The sequence below is a fragment of the Pleurodeles waltl genome, chromosome 12 (genome assembly GCF_031143425.1).
Source record: "Pleurodeles waltl isolate 20211129_DDA chromosome 12, aPleWal1.hap1.20221129, whole genome shotgun sequence".
Classification (NCBI taxonomy): Eukaryota; Metazoa; Chordata; class Amphibia; order Caudata; family Salamandridae; genus Pleurodeles; species Pleurodeles waltl.
In genome coordinates this window covers 123,073,361-123,090,307 of record NC_090451.1, presented here as the reverse complement: position 1 = coordinate 123,090,307, position 16,947 = coordinate 123,073,361, and the positions used below count along the sequence as shown (strand labels likewise).

The window sequence follows — 16,947 nt, the reverse complement described above, 5'->3', positions numbered from 1 at the left end:
ACACTCTCCGCATGCTCTGCAAGATCTTCATGTGGATCCCCGTCGAAACCAGGAAAACCGTCACCCACGCCCTGGTTAGCAGCCGGTTGGACTATGGAAATGCCCCATATGCAGGAACAACAACCAAACTCCAAACAAAGCTGCAAAGAATCCAGAACGCATCTGCCCGCCTCATTCTTGACGTCCCACGTCGCAACCACATCTCCCCCCACCTCAGAGATCTACACTGGCTAACAAAATCGAAAAGGATCACCTTCATGCTCCTCATCCACGCACACAAGGCCCTCCACGACACAGGTCCAGCCTACCTAAATGACAGACTCACCTTCCACACTCCCACCCGCAATCTTCGTTCCGCCAGCCTCGTCCTCGCCTCCGTCCCCCGCATCCTCCACACCACCGCCGGAGGAACATCCTTCTCTTACCTAGCCGCCAAGACCTGGAACTCCCTACCACTCCATCTTCGCCAGACTGAAGACCTCTTGACGTTCAGAAAACGCCTCAAGACATTGTTTAAATGACCAGTAGCTCCCCCACCCCAGCGCCTTGAGACCCTAACACAAGGAACTTTTCAGAAGGTGGTTTTAAATGACAAGTTTCATAAGTCATTGCTAAACACAGTGCCCCTTGAGGTCAGCGCCCCCAATCCAGGTCAGCATGTGGTGCGGCCGCACCGCCCTAAAGCCGGCCCTGCATAAATTATACAGCTGTATAATTCATTGTACAGGCTAAAGCAGTGAGGGTTATTGCTTATGAGGTTTAGGAATCACATATCACCAATACTTGTAGACATTTTATGTTAAGAGTGACAGTCAGGAGAAACACTGTGATTGTGGTTGTTTATACTAATAAGTCTTTAGTACTTCCCAAAGAAACTCTTCTTTGCAATGTTAGAATAACATATTGTGGGTAAAAACCCAATAAGGATTTAAACTCAAGTCAATCCTGGTAAATAGAACACGGTGCTAGATTAGAAGGCTTGCAACGTTTGAACAGGAAGTACCAAAATTACCTCAGTGCTCAAAGCAGTAGCCCACTTACCTATCTAAATGTAACAAAAATAAAAAAAAATCTGTGATCTGCATGTTACATAATGTGCTTGGAAGCAGCCACATTAACCTTCTATGCTACTCTATGAGTCAAAACATTGACTGGATAAAACAAAGAATTCTCCCAAGATTGCAAGATATCTTACTACTATTATGATGCTCTCAGAACTGCTGGGCACACAGTGATTGCTATAGCATGCGTCTTAACCCTGCAAGATGTTTTAAAATGCAGCCTCTCTGTGACCAATTAAGTAATGCAGAACAGCTATACTTTCACATATGTCCTTGTTTCCAGTCTCTTTGTAGCAGAAGTTTTTTAGTAGATGTATACGTTGACTGTCAGACTCTGCTTTTCAAACTCCGCCCCTCGTGACTATCTCCTTTCCTTTGCCTGACCATAACTGCTAAGTTATGGGTTCCCGGAGTAAATGTTTTCCAATTTCAGCACCAGTTGAGCCCTTTCAAATGTTCAGTAAGTACCGTCTTGCCATATCAGACCAGACTGCTGAGCTTCATGGAAGGATAGCATATAAATTACATTTCTTCTCTCTTCTGCAGAGTGCAGAAGAATTAGATGGAAGCAAGCCTGTGGTCTGCAGGGGTTGGTTGAGCCACTGAAGTTTCGAACCAGAGGCCTGGCTCTGCTCAAGGTCCTCTTGGAATCTCAAGCTCAAAACGAGCCAGGTATTCATATGGCTTTTGTCTGATTCATGCTCTCCCTCACAAGTCAAGAATTAAAAGAAAGCATAAATCATTATTGTTAAAAAGGAGAGCTATCCATTTAATGGCTGAATTATGTCATGTGAAACAGATCTTGGGATCAGTCATGGCTTCTGGCTTGACCAAATATTGTGATTTTAGGCAAATATTTTATTTCACTGAACCCCTTTTTTTCATTATCGCATCAAAAGACTTCATCAAGTATGTGAGTTGAGGGTGTACACTGTACAAAAATCTCTTGTATTTCATTTGATGGACTATAATGTTCCTTCATTTGCAGTAAGAATCGAGCCCATGTTTAGGTCTAGATGGTAAGTGACTTGCCTCTTATTACACTAATAGCATTTGTTTATCAGTGGTATGATGTAGTGCCTTTTCACAATAAACCAGATTAACTGTTTCCAGACATGTACGATAGTAGCGACTATAGCCTGGAAAATGTATTGGGAGGTCAGGCGACAGTCCCCTCCTGAATGACGGTGATGATATTGCCAGTGATGAGCTAAACGGGGCAAAGGTCACATGATGTCATTTTTGGAGACATCGACATGATGCTAAATCATCAAGAATGTAAACAAAAAAAGAATCCTCTTTTTGATGAGAGAATGTGGGTGAGTATGTCTGTGTCCTTGCAGGTTTGGTAGCAGCATTGTTTGGTGTTTAGTGGTGACCCTAGCAGACTTCCACGCTGCTTTTGAGTAGTAGACAAGGCAATTGAACTTCTTGGCACAGTTAAGCTTATGAATGTATACTTTTCAACTGTAAACTACTGAACAGAGGGAAGTGTTGAGCCGTGTCTCCCGTACTTAAGTGAACATTTTGTGGGGTTAAGCATTGGCCGGTTAGCTCAGTTGGTTAGAGCTTGGTGCCAATAACGCCAAGGTCGCGGGTTCGATCCCCGTACGGGCCAAGGGTTACATTTTAGGAAAAGCTCTAACGCCATTTTACCACTAATATATGGCCTCCTAATTCGTGTTGTTTTACTACCGTAAACATATATCCATGCAGAACGGCACACATTTCAAAACAGGAGGATGGAAATACAGAAAGAGAAGAACATGCAAGTCGTGCTTAAACCGGGACGTGAGGGGGTGAAAGTAGAGAGTGCCTTTGAAAGACATATGTTGGGTGCAGGGCTTTGAATACTGGGATGGGGAGAGAAGGAACATCCGCAGAGAGCAAAATAGAGAAACACCTGCGGCAACCAGCCCGAAACCTCGCAGTGTTGTGATATGCAAATCATTCTTGCACTGCATTCAATACAACGGCAGTAACTGGGAGCACCAAATAATCTGATGGCTTCAAGACGGAGAGCAAGGTGTATTGTATTGTTGTAATTGCATTTACATAGCGTTTAGCACCCTGACGAAGCGCTTTATTGTGGTCAAGTAAAGGTTAGGAGTGAGGAGACCCGTGGAGGGGGGTTGTTTCACAGAATTTCAGTTTGACGTGCAGGTGCTACTAGCGGAAGAAGCTAAATTATGAGGTTGTAAAAGTTAAGGCAATTTGTGATAAACGTAGGTGACAGGAATCAGGGGCTTGAGGCGAGAATGGTGTGTGATGCGGATGTGGCCAGAGTGAAGCCGATACCCAGATTCTGGTCCGATGATGAAACACCCAGAAGTGAGCGTTTACTGAGCAATAGATGATCCGACACTGCATACCTCAAGGTGAAGGTCTCATCTCAAAGGTCCCTGCACGCTTACAACCTCCAGTCCAGAGACACTGCACCTTCTCACCTCTAGAGACACCACTCGCCTCCCAGCACCCTGCCTCTCCCCCACTTAAAGAAAGGCTGCAAGTTCTCACCCACAGGGACAGGGCATCACTCCTACCGTATGGCATCCTGCACACCAGCCATCCACAGAGACTAAGCATGACTCCCCCACGGCTAGGGATTATGCACCAGTTCTGCCTCCAGGGACCCTACAGTTCCTATCCCAGGGACCCCGCACGCCCGTGCTTACCTCCTCAACCCCTATCTTCAGAGACACTACACTTCCCCACCTCATGGACCCTGTACCTCTCTTATATATAGACACCCAACACCTCTGTCACCAACAGGGACCCTGCACATTCATCAGCTTCGGAGGAAGTCCATCTCTCAGGGACCCTGCACCTTCCACACCCCAGGGATTCTCAAGTTCCCTTCCTACAGGAACCACGTACCTCTAGAGGTCTTGCATCCCGACCTTTATGCATCCTGCATACCGAGGAACCTTGCACAGGTCTCATTCCTGAGAACATTCACCCTCAGAGACCCTAAACCTCTCTCCAGGTACCCTGCTCCTCCTCTCCACCACCACCACCGTGGACCTTGGACCTCCTGCACTCCCACACCTCCAAAGACAAAAGACCCTGGGCTTTTGCCCCACCAGGGACACTATGACACCCTAAAGCTAATTCGCACTAAGACGCCTTGGCTATTGCGTGCTTTACAAAAGTTATACTTTACTTATTTACTTTACTTCCCTTACTTATTTACTTACATAACTTACTTACCTTACATACCTACCTTACTTATTTTACTTGACTTATTTATTGTTCTTGCTTACCTTACACTTCTGTAGGTTTTTTGTAGGTTTGCATGGCCCTTCCTCTGCTCCTCCTTATTTTCCCCTTAAACCATCCATGTTGAAGTAGATTGCCCATATTTTTTAATCTGTCCAAATAACAGTTACACCTGTATAGTACATTTCCAAGTGTAATTATTTTGGCACTCGCTGGGCAAAAGAGTATGTTAGGTTTAGGTCGGCTTTATTCCTTGTGAAGTGCCAGATAGCTGCACAGGAGCAGTCGCTGTTAAACGTGATGGCGGTAGTTTGGGGTTTTGCTTGAGAGTTTAGCGCAGGGGGAACATCCTCTGCAGCCCCTTGATAATTGAAGAGTAAGGGTGGGACTGAGGGTGCAACACAGACTTGGGTGATGTGGTCCCCGTTTTCTAAGCGTTTGAAAACGTTCAGTGCAGCAGCTTGTAAGTGGGCTTTCTTATTAACTCCTTCAGCAAGGCTTAAACAAAGGCCGACTAAAAGCGCTATTAGCCCTCTTTTTGTTTGAGTTTAATACTGGATGGAAGTTAATGGAGTTGAACACCTAGGCACCGAAGCAATGGAAGAAAACAACGGGACACACCATGTTATCTCTTCGCAAGTACCTAAGAGAAGCTAGGATTTAGAAGCAAGTTTTTAACTTTTTTGAGCTCCAAATGTAAGAGATCTGCTAGCGCTGTAAAAATGCAAGATTTAACCGCCTGTATGACTAATTACGCAAATATTGATATAAATGGCATTTTTTTTAATTTTTATTCTTTTATAGCACTATTTGTCCCAGTGTATGCTGACAAAGCAGTTTACATCAAGCACACATGCACAATAAATTCAGAGTCGGTTTATCGCTGGTGGTGCCCTGTGCGGCAGTCCTTTTTGGCATCCCCCCCCATGACCATCTCCTCGGATTCACTCACTAGCACCCACAAATGTGACCCTCATCTCTCCGTAGCCCCCTTTTACATGCATTCATTTGTTTTAATGTGCTGGTAAAGGCTGGCGTTACTATCACTCTAAGCTATCCACATAAAATATATTTCTGTTCTTTGCAGCAGGCATATTAACCCTCTATGCTACTTTATGGCAAGTCACTCACAACCACCGCACACAACCCCCCCGAAGCAAATGGAGCAAAATATCAACGGATCAGCTGATTTCCACCCTCGCCCGGGCCCCACCCCCTGGGACCCAGGACCTCAACACAGCCACCACCAACCTGCATCGCTGGATAGAACACTGCGGCAACACCCTCGTACCGCTCAAAGAACCCCCAAACACCCTCCACAGAATCAAGGACAGCTGGTTCACCCCAGCCATACAGGAATCCAAACGGCTATGTCGCAGAATGGAAAAAACCTGGCACCTTGAACCTACCAACTCCAACCACATTGCTTTCAAAGATGCCATACGCAAACACCACCAACTGGTCCGCATCACTAAAAGGTCCCACTTCAAAAACCGCATTGACACCAACGCTCACAACAGTAAAGAGCTCTTCGGCATCATCAAAGAGCTCTCCACTCCCAGAACCTGCTCCAACGAACCCCCGCCATCACAGGAGTTCTGCAACTCACTTGCAACCCTCTTCCGTTGAAAGATAGAAGAAATCCACAACAGCTTCAACCCCCAGACCCACCAGCTGACTACAAACACCCACGGACCCCACGCCCAAAGCAACACCCACCTCCTCCACACCTGGACCCCCGTCAACATAGAAGACACCGCCAACACCATGGCCTCCATCCACTCCGTATCACCATCGGACCCCTGCCCACACAACATCTTCAATAAAGCAAACATCATCATTGCTCCCCACCTCTGCAACACCATCAACAGCTCCTTCGAGTCAGCCACCTTCCCAGAAAGATATGAGCACGCAGAAGTCAACGTCCTGCTGAAGAAACCAAAGGCAGACCCAGACGACCCCAAGAACTACCGGCCGATCTCCCTCTTCCCCTTCCCAGCCAAGGTCATCGAAAAAAAAACGTGAACAGCCAACTATCCCGGTTCTTGGAAGACAGCAAGGTGCTCAACACCTCCCAATCCGGATTCCGCAAAACCCACAGCACAGAGACCACACTTATTGCTGCCACAGACGACATCAGGACCATGCTCGACGAAGGAGAAACAGCAGCACTCATCCTCCTGGACCTCTCCGCAGCCTTCGACACGGTATGCCATCATACTCTCCGCACACGCCTCCACAACACTGGAATCCACAACAAGGCACTCGACCGGATCTCGTCATTTCTCGCAGGCAGAACCCAGAGAGTCCGGCTCCCACCGTTCCTGTCAGAAGCCTCCAGAATCATCTGTGGCGTCCCCCAAGGATCATCGCTCAGCCCCACGCTCTTCAATGTTTACATGGCCCCCCTCGCCAACATCGCACAAATCCACCACATCAGCATGGTTTTCTACGCAGACGACACTCAGCTCATCCTCTCCCTCACAAAAGACCCTACAACTGCAAAGAACAACCTCCACAACGGACTTCACACCATCGCCAGCTGGATGGAATCAAGCCGCCTCAAGTTAAACACAGACAAAACAGAAATCCTCACCTTTGGCACCAACCCCTCAGCATGGAACGACTCCTGGTGGCCCACCTCCCTAGGATCTGCACCCTCACACACGCACGCAACCTGGGATTCATCTTGGACCCCACACTCAGCATGACTCAGCAGGTCAACGCCATCTCCTCTGCCTGCTACAACACTCTCCGCATGCTCTGCAAGATCTTCATGTGGATCCCCGTCGAAACCAGGAAAACCGTCACCCACGCCCTGGTTAGCAGCCGGTTGGACTATGGAAATGCCCCATATGCAGGAACAACAACCAAACTCCAAACAAAGCTGCAAAGAATCCAGAACGCATCTGCCCGCCTCATTCTTGACGTCCCACGTCGCAACCACATCTCCCCCCACCTCAGAGATCTACACTGGCTAACAAAATCGAAAAGGATCACCTTCATGCTCCTCATCCACGCACACAAGGCCCTCCACGACACAGGTCCAGCCTACCTAAATGACAGACTCACCTTCCACACTCCCACCCGCAATCTTCGTTCCGCCAGCCTCGTCCTCGCCTCCGTCCCCCGCATCCTCCACACCACCGCCGGAGGAACATCCTTCTCTTACCTAGCCGCCAAGACCTGGAACTCCCTACCACTCCATCTTCGCCAGACTGAAGACCTCTTGACGTTCAGAAAACGCCTCAAGACATTGTTTAAATGACCAGTAGCTCCCCCACCCCAGCGCCTTGAGACCCTAACACAAGGAACTTTTCAGAAGGTGGTTTTAAATGACAAGTTTCATAAGTCATTGCTAAACACAGTGCCCCTTGAGGTCAGCGCCCCCAATCCAGGTCAGCATGTGGTGCGGCCGCACCGCCCTAAAGCCGGCCCTGCATAAATTATACAGCTGTATAATTCATTGTACAGGCTAAAGCAGTGAGGGTTATTGCTTATGAGGTTTAGGAATCACATATCACCAATACTTGTAGACATTTTATGTTAAGAGTGACAGTCAGGAGAAACACTGTGATTGTGGTTGTTTATACTAATAAGTCTTTAGTACTTCCCAAAGAAACTCTTCTTTGCAATGTTAGAATAACATATTGTGGGTAAAAACCCAATAAGGATTTAAACTCAAGTCAATCCTGGTAAATAGAACACGGTGCTAGATTAGAAGGCTTGCAACGTTTGAACAGGAAGTACCAAAATTACCTCAGTGCTCAAAGCAGTAGCCCACTTACCTATCTAAATGTAACAAAAATAAAAAAAAATCTGTGATCTGCATGTTACATAATGTGCTTGGAAGCAGCCACATTAACCTTCTATGCTACTCTATGAGTCAAAACATTGACTGGATAAAACAAAGAATTCTCCCAAGATTGCAAGATATCTTACTACTATTATAATGCTCTCAGAACTGCTGGGCACACAGTGATTGCTATAGCATGCGTCTTAACCCTGCAAGATGTTTTAAAATGCAGCCTCTCTGTGACCAATTAAGTAATGCAGAACAGCTATACTTTCACATATGTCCTTGTTTCCAGTCTCTTTGTAGCAGAAGTTTTTTAGTAGATGTATACGTTGACTGTCAGGCTCTGCTTTTCAAACTCCGCCCCTCGTGACTATCTCCTTTCCTTTGCCTGACCATAACTGCTAAGTTATGGGTTCCCGGAGTAAATGTTTTCCAATTTCAGCACCAGTTGAGCCCTTTCAAATGTTCAGTAAGTACCGTCTTGCCATATCAGACCAGACTGCTGAGCTTCATGGAAGGATAGCATATAAATTACATTTCTTCTCTCTTCTGCAGAGTGCAGAAGAATTAGATGGAAGCAAGCCTGTGGTCTGCAGGGGTTGGGTGAGCCACTGAAGTTTCGAACCAGAGGCCTGGCTCTGCTCAAGGTCCTCTTGGAATCTCAAGCTCAAAACGAGCCAGGTATTCATATGGCTTTTGTCTGATTCATGCTCTCCCTCACAAGTCAAGAATTAAAAGAAAGCATAAATCATTATTGTTAAAAAGGAGAGCTATCCATTTAATGGCTGAATTATGTCATGTGAAACAGATCTTGGGATCAGTCATGGCTTCTGGCTTGACCAAATATTGTGATTTTAGGCAAATATTTTATTTCACTGAACCCCTTTTTTTCATTATCGCATCAAAAGACTTCATCAAGTATGTGAGTTGAGGGTGTACACTGTACAAAAATCTCTTGTATTTCATTTGATGGACTATAATGTTCCTTCATTTGCAGTAAGAATCGAGCCCATGTTTAGGTCTAGATGGTAAGTGACTTGCCTCTTATTACACTAATAGCATTTGTTTATCAGTGGTATGATGTAGTGCCTTTTCACAATAAACCAGATTAACTGTTTCCAGACATGTACGTTAGTAGCGACTATAGCCTGGAAAATGTATTGGGAGGTCAGGCGACAGTCCCCTCCTGAATGACGGTGATGATATTGCCAGTGATGAGCTAAACGGGGCAAAGGTCACATGATGTCATTTTTGGAGACATCGACATGATGCTAAATCATCAAGAATGTAAACAAAAAAAGAATCCTCTTTTTGATGAGAGAATGTGGGTGAGTATGTCTGTGTCCTTGCAGGTTTGGTAGCAGCATTGTTTGGTGTTTAGTGGTGACCCTAGCAGACTTCCACGCTGCTTTTGAGTAGTAGACAAGGCAATTGAACTTCTTGGCACAGTTAAGCTTATGAATGTATACTTTTCAACTGTAAACTACTGAACAGAGGGAAGTGTTGAGCCGTGTCTCCCGTACTTAAGTGAACATTTTGTGGGGTTACGCATTGGCCGGTTAGCTCAGTTGGTTAGAGCTTGGTGCCAATAACGCCAAGGTCGCGGGTTCGATCCCCGTACGGGCCAAGGGTTACATTTTAGGAAAAGCTCTAACGCCATTTTACCACTAATATATGGCCTCCTAATTCGTGTTGTTTTACTACCGTAAACATATATCCATGCAGAACGGCACACATTTCAAAACAGGAGGATGGAAATACAGAAAGAGAAGAACATGCAAGTCGTGCTTAAACCGGGACGTGAGGGGGTGAAAGTAGAGAGTGCCTTTGAAAGACATATGTTGGGTGCAGGGCTTTGAATACTGGGATGGGGAGAGAAGGAACATCCGCAGAGAGCAAAATAGAGAAACACCTGCGGCAACCAGCCCGAAACCTCGCAGTGTTGTGATATGCAAATCATTCTTGCACTGCATTCAATACAACGGCAGTAACTGGGAGCACCAAATAATCTGATGGCTTCAAGACGGAGAGCAAGGTGTATTGTATTGTTGTAATTGCATTTACATAGCGTTTAGCACCCTGACGAAGCGCTTTATTGTGGTCAAGTAAAGGTTAGGAGTGAGGAGACCCGTGGAGGGGGGTTGTTTCACAGAATTTCAGTTTGACGTGCAGGTGCTACTAGCGGAAGAAGCTAAATTATGAGGTTGTAAAAGTTAAGGCAATTTGTGATAAACGTAGGTGACAGGAATCAGGGGCTTGAGGCGAGAATGGTGTGTGATGCGGATGTGGCCAGAGTGAAGCCGATACCCAGATTCTGGTCCGATGATGAAACACCCAGAAGTGAGCGTTTACTGAGCAATAGATGATCCGACACTGCATACCTCAAGGTGAAGGTCTCATCTCAAAGGTCCCTGCACGCTTACAACCTCCAGTCCAGAGACACTGCACCTTCTCACCTCTAGAGACACCACTCGCCTCCCAGCACCCTGCCTCTCCCCCACTTAAAGAAAGGCTGCAAGTTCTCACCCACAGGGACAGGGCATCACTCCTACCGTATGGCATCCTGCACACCAGCCATCCACAGAGACTAAGCATGACTCCCCCACGGCTAGGGATTATGCACCAGTTCTGCCTCCAGGGACCCTACAGTTCCTATCCCAGGGACCCCGCACGCCCGTGCTTACCTCCTCAACCCCTATCTTCAGAGACACTACACTTCCCCACCTCATGGACCCTGTACCTCTCTTATATATAGACACCCAACACCTCTGTCACCAACAGGGACCCTGCACATTCATCAGCTTCGGAGGAAGTCCATCTCTCAGGGACCCTGCACCTTCCACACCCCAGGGATTCTCAAGTTCCCTTCCTACAGGAACCACGTACCTCTAGAGGTCTTGCATCCCGACCTTTATGCATCCTGCATACCGAGGAACCTTGCACAGGTCTCATTCCTGAGAACATTCACCCTCAGAGACCCTAAACCTCTCTCCAGGTACCCTGCTCCTCCTCTCCACCACCACCACCGTGGACCTTGGACCTCCTGCACTCCCACACCTCCAAAGACAAAAGACCCTGGGCTTTTGCCCCACCAGGGACACTATGACACCCTAAAGCTAATTCGCACTAAGACGCCTTGGCTATTGCGTGCTTTACAAAAGTTATACTTTACTTATTTACTTTACTTCCCTTACTTATTTACTTACATAACTTACTTACCTTACATACCTACCTTACTTATTTTACTTGACTTATTTATTGTTCTTGCTTACCTTACACTTCTGTAGGTTTTTTGTAGGTTTGCATGGCCCTTCCTCTGCTCCTCCTTATTTTCCCCTTAAACCATCCATGTTGAAGTAGATTGCCCATATTTTTTAATCTGTCCAAATAACAGTTACACCTGTATAGTACATTTCCAAGTGTAATTATTTTGGCACTCGCTGGGCAAAAGAGTATGTTAGGTTTAGGTCGGCTTTATTCCTTGTGAAGTGCCAGATAGCTGCACAGGAGCAGTCGCTGTTAAACGTGATGGCGGTAGTTTGGGGTTTTGCTTGAGAGTTTAGCGCAGGGGGAACATCCTCTGCAGCCCCTTGATAATTGAAGAGTAAGGGTGGGACTGAGGGTGCAACACAGACTTGGGTGATGTGGTCCCCGTTTTCTAAGCGTTTGAAAACGTTCAGTGCAGCAGCTTGTAAGTGGGCTTTCTTATTAACTCCTTCAGCAAGGCTTAAACAAAGGCCGACTAAAAGCGCTATTAGCCCTCTTTTTGTTTGAGTTTAATACTGGATGGAAGTTAATGGAGTTGAACACCTAGGCACCGAAGCAATGGAAGAAAACAACGGGACACACCATGTTATCTCTTCGCAAGTACCTAAGAGAAGCTAGGATTTAGAAGCAAGTTTTTAACTTTTTTGAGCTCCAAATGTAAGAGATCTGCTAGCGCTGTAAAAATGCAAGATTTAACCGCCTGTATGACTAATTACGCAAATATTGATATAAATGGCATTTTTTTTAATTTTTATTCTTTTATAGCACTATTTGTCCCAGTGTATGCTGACAAAGCAGTTTACATCAAGCACACATGCACAATAAATTCAGAGTCGGTTTATCGCTGGTGGTGCCCTGTGCGGCAGTCCTTTTTGGCATCCCCCCCCATGACCATCTCCTCGGATTCACTCACTAGCACCCACAAATGTGACCCTCATCTCTCCGTAGCCCCCTTTTACATGCATTCATTTGTTTTAATGTGCTGGTAAAGGCTGGCGTTACTATCACTCTAAGCTATCCACATAAAATATATTTCTGTTCTTTGCAGCAGGCATATTAACCCTCTATGCTACTTTATGGCAAGTCACTCACAACCACCGCACACAACCCCCCCGAAGCAAATGGAGCAAAATATCAACGGATCAGCTGATTTCCACCCTCGCCCGGGCCCCACCCCCTGGGACCCAGGACCTCAACACAGCCACCACCAACCTGCATCGCTGGATAGAACACTGCGGCAACACCCTCGTACCGCTCAAAGAACCCCCAAACACCCTCCACAGAATCAAGGACAGCTGGTTCACCCCAGCCATACAGGAATCCAAACGGCTATGTCGCAGAATGGAAAAAACCTGGCACCTTGAACCTACCAACTCCAACCACATTGCTTTCAAAGATGCCATACGCAAACACCACCAACTGGTCCGCATCACTAAAAGGTCCCACTTCAAAAACCGCATTGACACCAACGCTCACAACAGTAAAGAGCTCTTCGGCATCATCAAAGAGCTCTCCACTCCCAGAACCTGCTCCAACGAACCCCCGCCATCACAGGAGTTCTGCAACTCACTTGCAACCCTCTTCCGTTAAAAGATAGAAGAAATCCACAACAGCTTCAACCCCCAGACCCACCAGCTGACTACAAACACCCACGGACCCCACGCCCAAAGCAACACCCACCTCCTCCACACCTGGACCCCCGTCAACATAGAAGACACCGCCAACACCATGGCCTCCATCCACTCCGTATCACCATCGGACCCCTGCCCACACAACATCTTCAATAAAGCAAACATCATCATTGCTCCCCACCTCTGCAACACCATCAACAGCTCCTTCGAGTCAGCCACCTTCCCAGAAAGATATGAGCACGCAGAAGTCAACGTCCTGCTGAAGAAACCAAAGGCAGACCCAGACGACCCCAAGAACTACCGGCCGATCTCCCTCTTCCCCTTCCCAGCCAAGGTCATCGAAAAAAAAACGTGAACAGCCAACTATCCCGGTTCTTGGAAGACAGCAAGGTGCTCAACACCTTCCAATCCGGATTCCGCAAAACCCACAGCACAGAGACCACACTTATTGCTGCCACAGACGACATCAGGACCATGCTCGACGAAGGAGAAACAGCAGCACTCATCCTCCTGGACCTCTCCGCAGCCTTCGACACGGTATGCCATCATACTCTCCGCACACGCCTCCACAACACTGGAATCCACAACAAGGCACTCGACCGGATCTCGTCATTTCTCGCAGGCAGAACCCAGAGAGTCCGGCTCCCACCGTTCCTGTCAGAAGCCTCCAGAATCATCTGTGGCGTCCCCCAAGGATCATCGCTCAGCCCCACGCTCTTCAATGTTTACATGGCCCCCCTCGCCAACATCGCACAAATCCACCACATCAGCATGGTTTTCTACGCAGACGACACTCAGCTCATCCTCTCCCTCACAAAAGACCCTACAACTGCAAAGAACAACCTCCACAACGGACTTCACACCATCGCCAGCTGGATGGAATCAAGCCGCCTCAAGTTAAACACAGACAAAACAGAAATCCTCACCTTTGGCACCAACCCCTCAGCATGGAACGACTCCTGGTGGCCCACCTCCCTAGGATCTGCACCCTCACACACGCACGCAACCTGGGATTCATCTTGGACCCCACACTCAGCATGACTCAGCAGGTCAACGCCATCTCCTCTGCCTGCTACAACACTCTCCGCATGCTCTGCAAGATCTTCATGTGGATCCCCGTCGAAACCAGGAAAACCGTCACCCACGCCCTGGTTAGCAGCCGGTTGGACTATGGAAATGCCCCATATGCAGGAACAACAACCAAACTCCAAACAAAGCTGCAAAGAATCCAGAACGCATCTGCCCGCCTCATTCTTGACGTCCCACGTCGCAACCACATCTCCCCCCACCTCAGAGATCTACACTGGCTAACAAAATCGAAAAGGATCACCTTCATGCTCCTCATCCACGCACACAAGGCCCTCCACGACACAGGTCCAGCCTACCTAAATGACAGACTCACCTTCCACACTCCCACCCGCAATCTTCGTTCCGCCAGCCTCGTCCTCGCCTCCGTCCCCCGCATCCTCCACACCACCGCCGGAGGAACATCCTTCTCTTACCTAGCCGCCAAGACCTGGAACTCCCTACCACTCCATCTTCGCCAGACTGAAGACCTCTTGACGTTCAGAAAACGCCTCAAGACTTTGTTTAAATGACCAGTAGCTCCCCCACCCCAGCGCCTTGAGACCCTAACACAAGGAACTTTTCAGAAGGTGGTTTTAAATGACAAGTTTCATAAGTCATTGCTAAACACAGTGCCCCTTGAGGTCAGTGCCCCCAATCCAGGTCAGCATGTGGTGCGGCCGCACCGCCCTAAAGCCGGCCCTGCATAAATTATACAGCTGTATAATTCATTGTACAGGCTAAAGCAGTGAGGGTTATTGCTTATGAGGTTTAGGAATCACATATCACCAATACTTGTAGACATTTTATGTTAAGAGTGACAGTCAGGAGAAACACTGTGATTGTGGTTGTTTATACTAATAAGTCTTTAGTACTTCCCAAAGAAACTCTTCTTTGCAATGTTAGAATAACATATTGTGGGTAAAAACCCAATAAGGATTTAAACTCAAGTCAATCCTGGTAAATAGAACACGGTGCTAGATTAGAAGGCTTGCAACGTTTGAACAGGAAGTACCAAAATTACCTCAGTGCTCAAAGCAGTAGCCCACTTACCTATCTAAATGTAACAAAAATAAAAAAAAATCTGTGATCTGCATGTTACATAATGTGCTTGGAAGCAGCCACATTAACCTTCTATGCTACTCTATGAGTCAAAACATTGACTGGATAAAACAAAGAATTCTCCCAAGATTGCAAGATATCTTACTACTATTATAATGCTCTCAGAACTGCTGGGCACACAGTGATTGCTATAGCATGCGTCTTAACCCTGCAAGATGTTTTAAAATGCAGCCTCTCTGTGACCAATTAAGTAATGCAGAACAGCTATACTTTCACATATGTCCTTGTTTCCAGTCTCTTTGTAGCAGAAGTTTTTTAGTAGATGTATACGTTGACTGTCAGGCTCTGCTTTTCAAACTCCGCCCCTCGTGACTATCTCCTTTCCTTTGCCTGACCATAACTGCTAAGTTATGGGTTCCCGGAGTAAATGTTTTCCAATTTCAGCACCAGTTGAGCCCTTTCAAATGTTCAGTAAGTACCGTCTTGCCATATCAGACCAGACTGCTGAGCTTCATGGAAGGATAGCATATAAATTACATTTCTTCTCTCTTCTGCAGAGTGCAGAAGAATTAGATGGAAGCAAGCCTGTGGTCTGCAGGGGTTGGGTGAGCCACTGAAGTTTCGAACCAGAGGCCTGGCTCTGCTCAAGGTCCTCTTGGAATCTCAAGCTCAAAACGAGCCAGGTATTCATATGGCTTTTGTCTGATTCATGCTCTCCCTCACAAGTCAAGAATTAAAAGAAAGCATAAATCATTATTGTTAAAAAGGAGAGCTATCCATTTAATGGCTGAATTATGTCATGTGAAACAGATCTTGGGATCAGTCATGGCTTCTGGCTTGACCAAATATTGTGATTTTAGGCAAATATTTTATTTCACTGAACCCCTTTTTTTCATTATCGCATCAAAAGACTTCATCAAGTATGTGAGTTGAGGGTGTACACTGTACAAAAATCTCTTGTATTTCATTTGATGGACTATAATGTTCCTTCATTTGCAGTAAGAATCGAGCCCATGTTTAGGTCTAGATGGTAAGTGACTTGCCTCTTATTACACTAATAGCATTTGTTTATCAGTGGTATGATGTAGTGCCTTTTCACAATAAACCAGATTAACTGTTTCCAGACATGTACGTTAGTAGCGACTATAGCCTGGAAAATGTATTGGGAGGTCAGGCGACAGTCCCCTCCTGAATGACGGTGATGATATTGCCAGTGATGAGCTAAACGGGGCAAAGGTCACATGATGTCATTTTTGGAGACATCGACATGATGCTAAATCATCAAGAATGTAAACAAAAAAAGAATCCTCTTTTTGATGAGAGAATGTGGGTGAGTATGTCTGTGTCCTTGCAGGTTTGGTAGCAGCATTGTTTGGTGTTTAGTGGTGACCCTAGCAGACTTCCACGCTGCTTTTGAGTAGTAGACAAGGCAATTGAACTTCTTGGCACAGTTAAGCTTATGAATGTATACTTTTCAACTGTAAACTACTGAACAGAGGGAAGTGTTGAGCCGTGTCTCACGTACTTAAGTGAACATTTTGTGGGGTTACGCATTGGCCGGTTAGCTCAGTTGGTTAGAGCGTGGTGCTAATAACGCCAAGGTCGCGGGTTCGATCCCCGTACGGGCCAAGGGTTACATTTTAGGAAAAGCTCTAACGCCATTTTACCACTAATGTATGGCCTCCTAATTCGTGTTGTTTTACTACCGTAAACATATATCCATGCAGAACGGCACACATTTCAAAACAGGAGGATGGAAATACAGAAAGAGAAGAACATGCAAGTCGTGCTTAAACCGGGACGTGAGGGGGTGAAAGTAGAGAGTGCCTTTGAAAGACATATG

At 46.6% G+C, this 16,947-nt stretch overlaps 3 non-coding genes across 3 annotated transcripts; all 3 read left to right on the top strand.

Annotated features, from left to right (window-relative positions):
* The first annotated feature begins 2,605 nt into the window (after window positions 1-2,605).
* On the top strand, window positions 2,606-2,679 carry TRNAI-AAU (transfer RNA isoleucine (anticodon AAU)). Its single transcript has one exon. It is a non-coding gene; the product is annotated as a tRNA-Ile (tRNA).
* Window positions 2,680-9,632: 6,953 nt separating this feature from the next.
* On the top strand, window positions 9,633-9,706 carry TRNAI-AAU (transfer RNA isoleucine (anticodon AAU)). Its single transcript has one exon. It is a non-coding gene; the product is annotated as a tRNA-Ile (tRNA).
* Window positions 9,707-16,659: 6,953 nt separating this feature from the next.
* On the top strand, window positions 16,660-16,733 carry TRNAI-AAU (transfer RNA isoleucine (anticodon AAU)). The gene has a single exon. It is a non-coding gene; the product is annotated as a tRNA-Ile (tRNA).
* The last annotated feature ends 214 nt before the right edge of the window (window positions 16,734-16,947 follow it).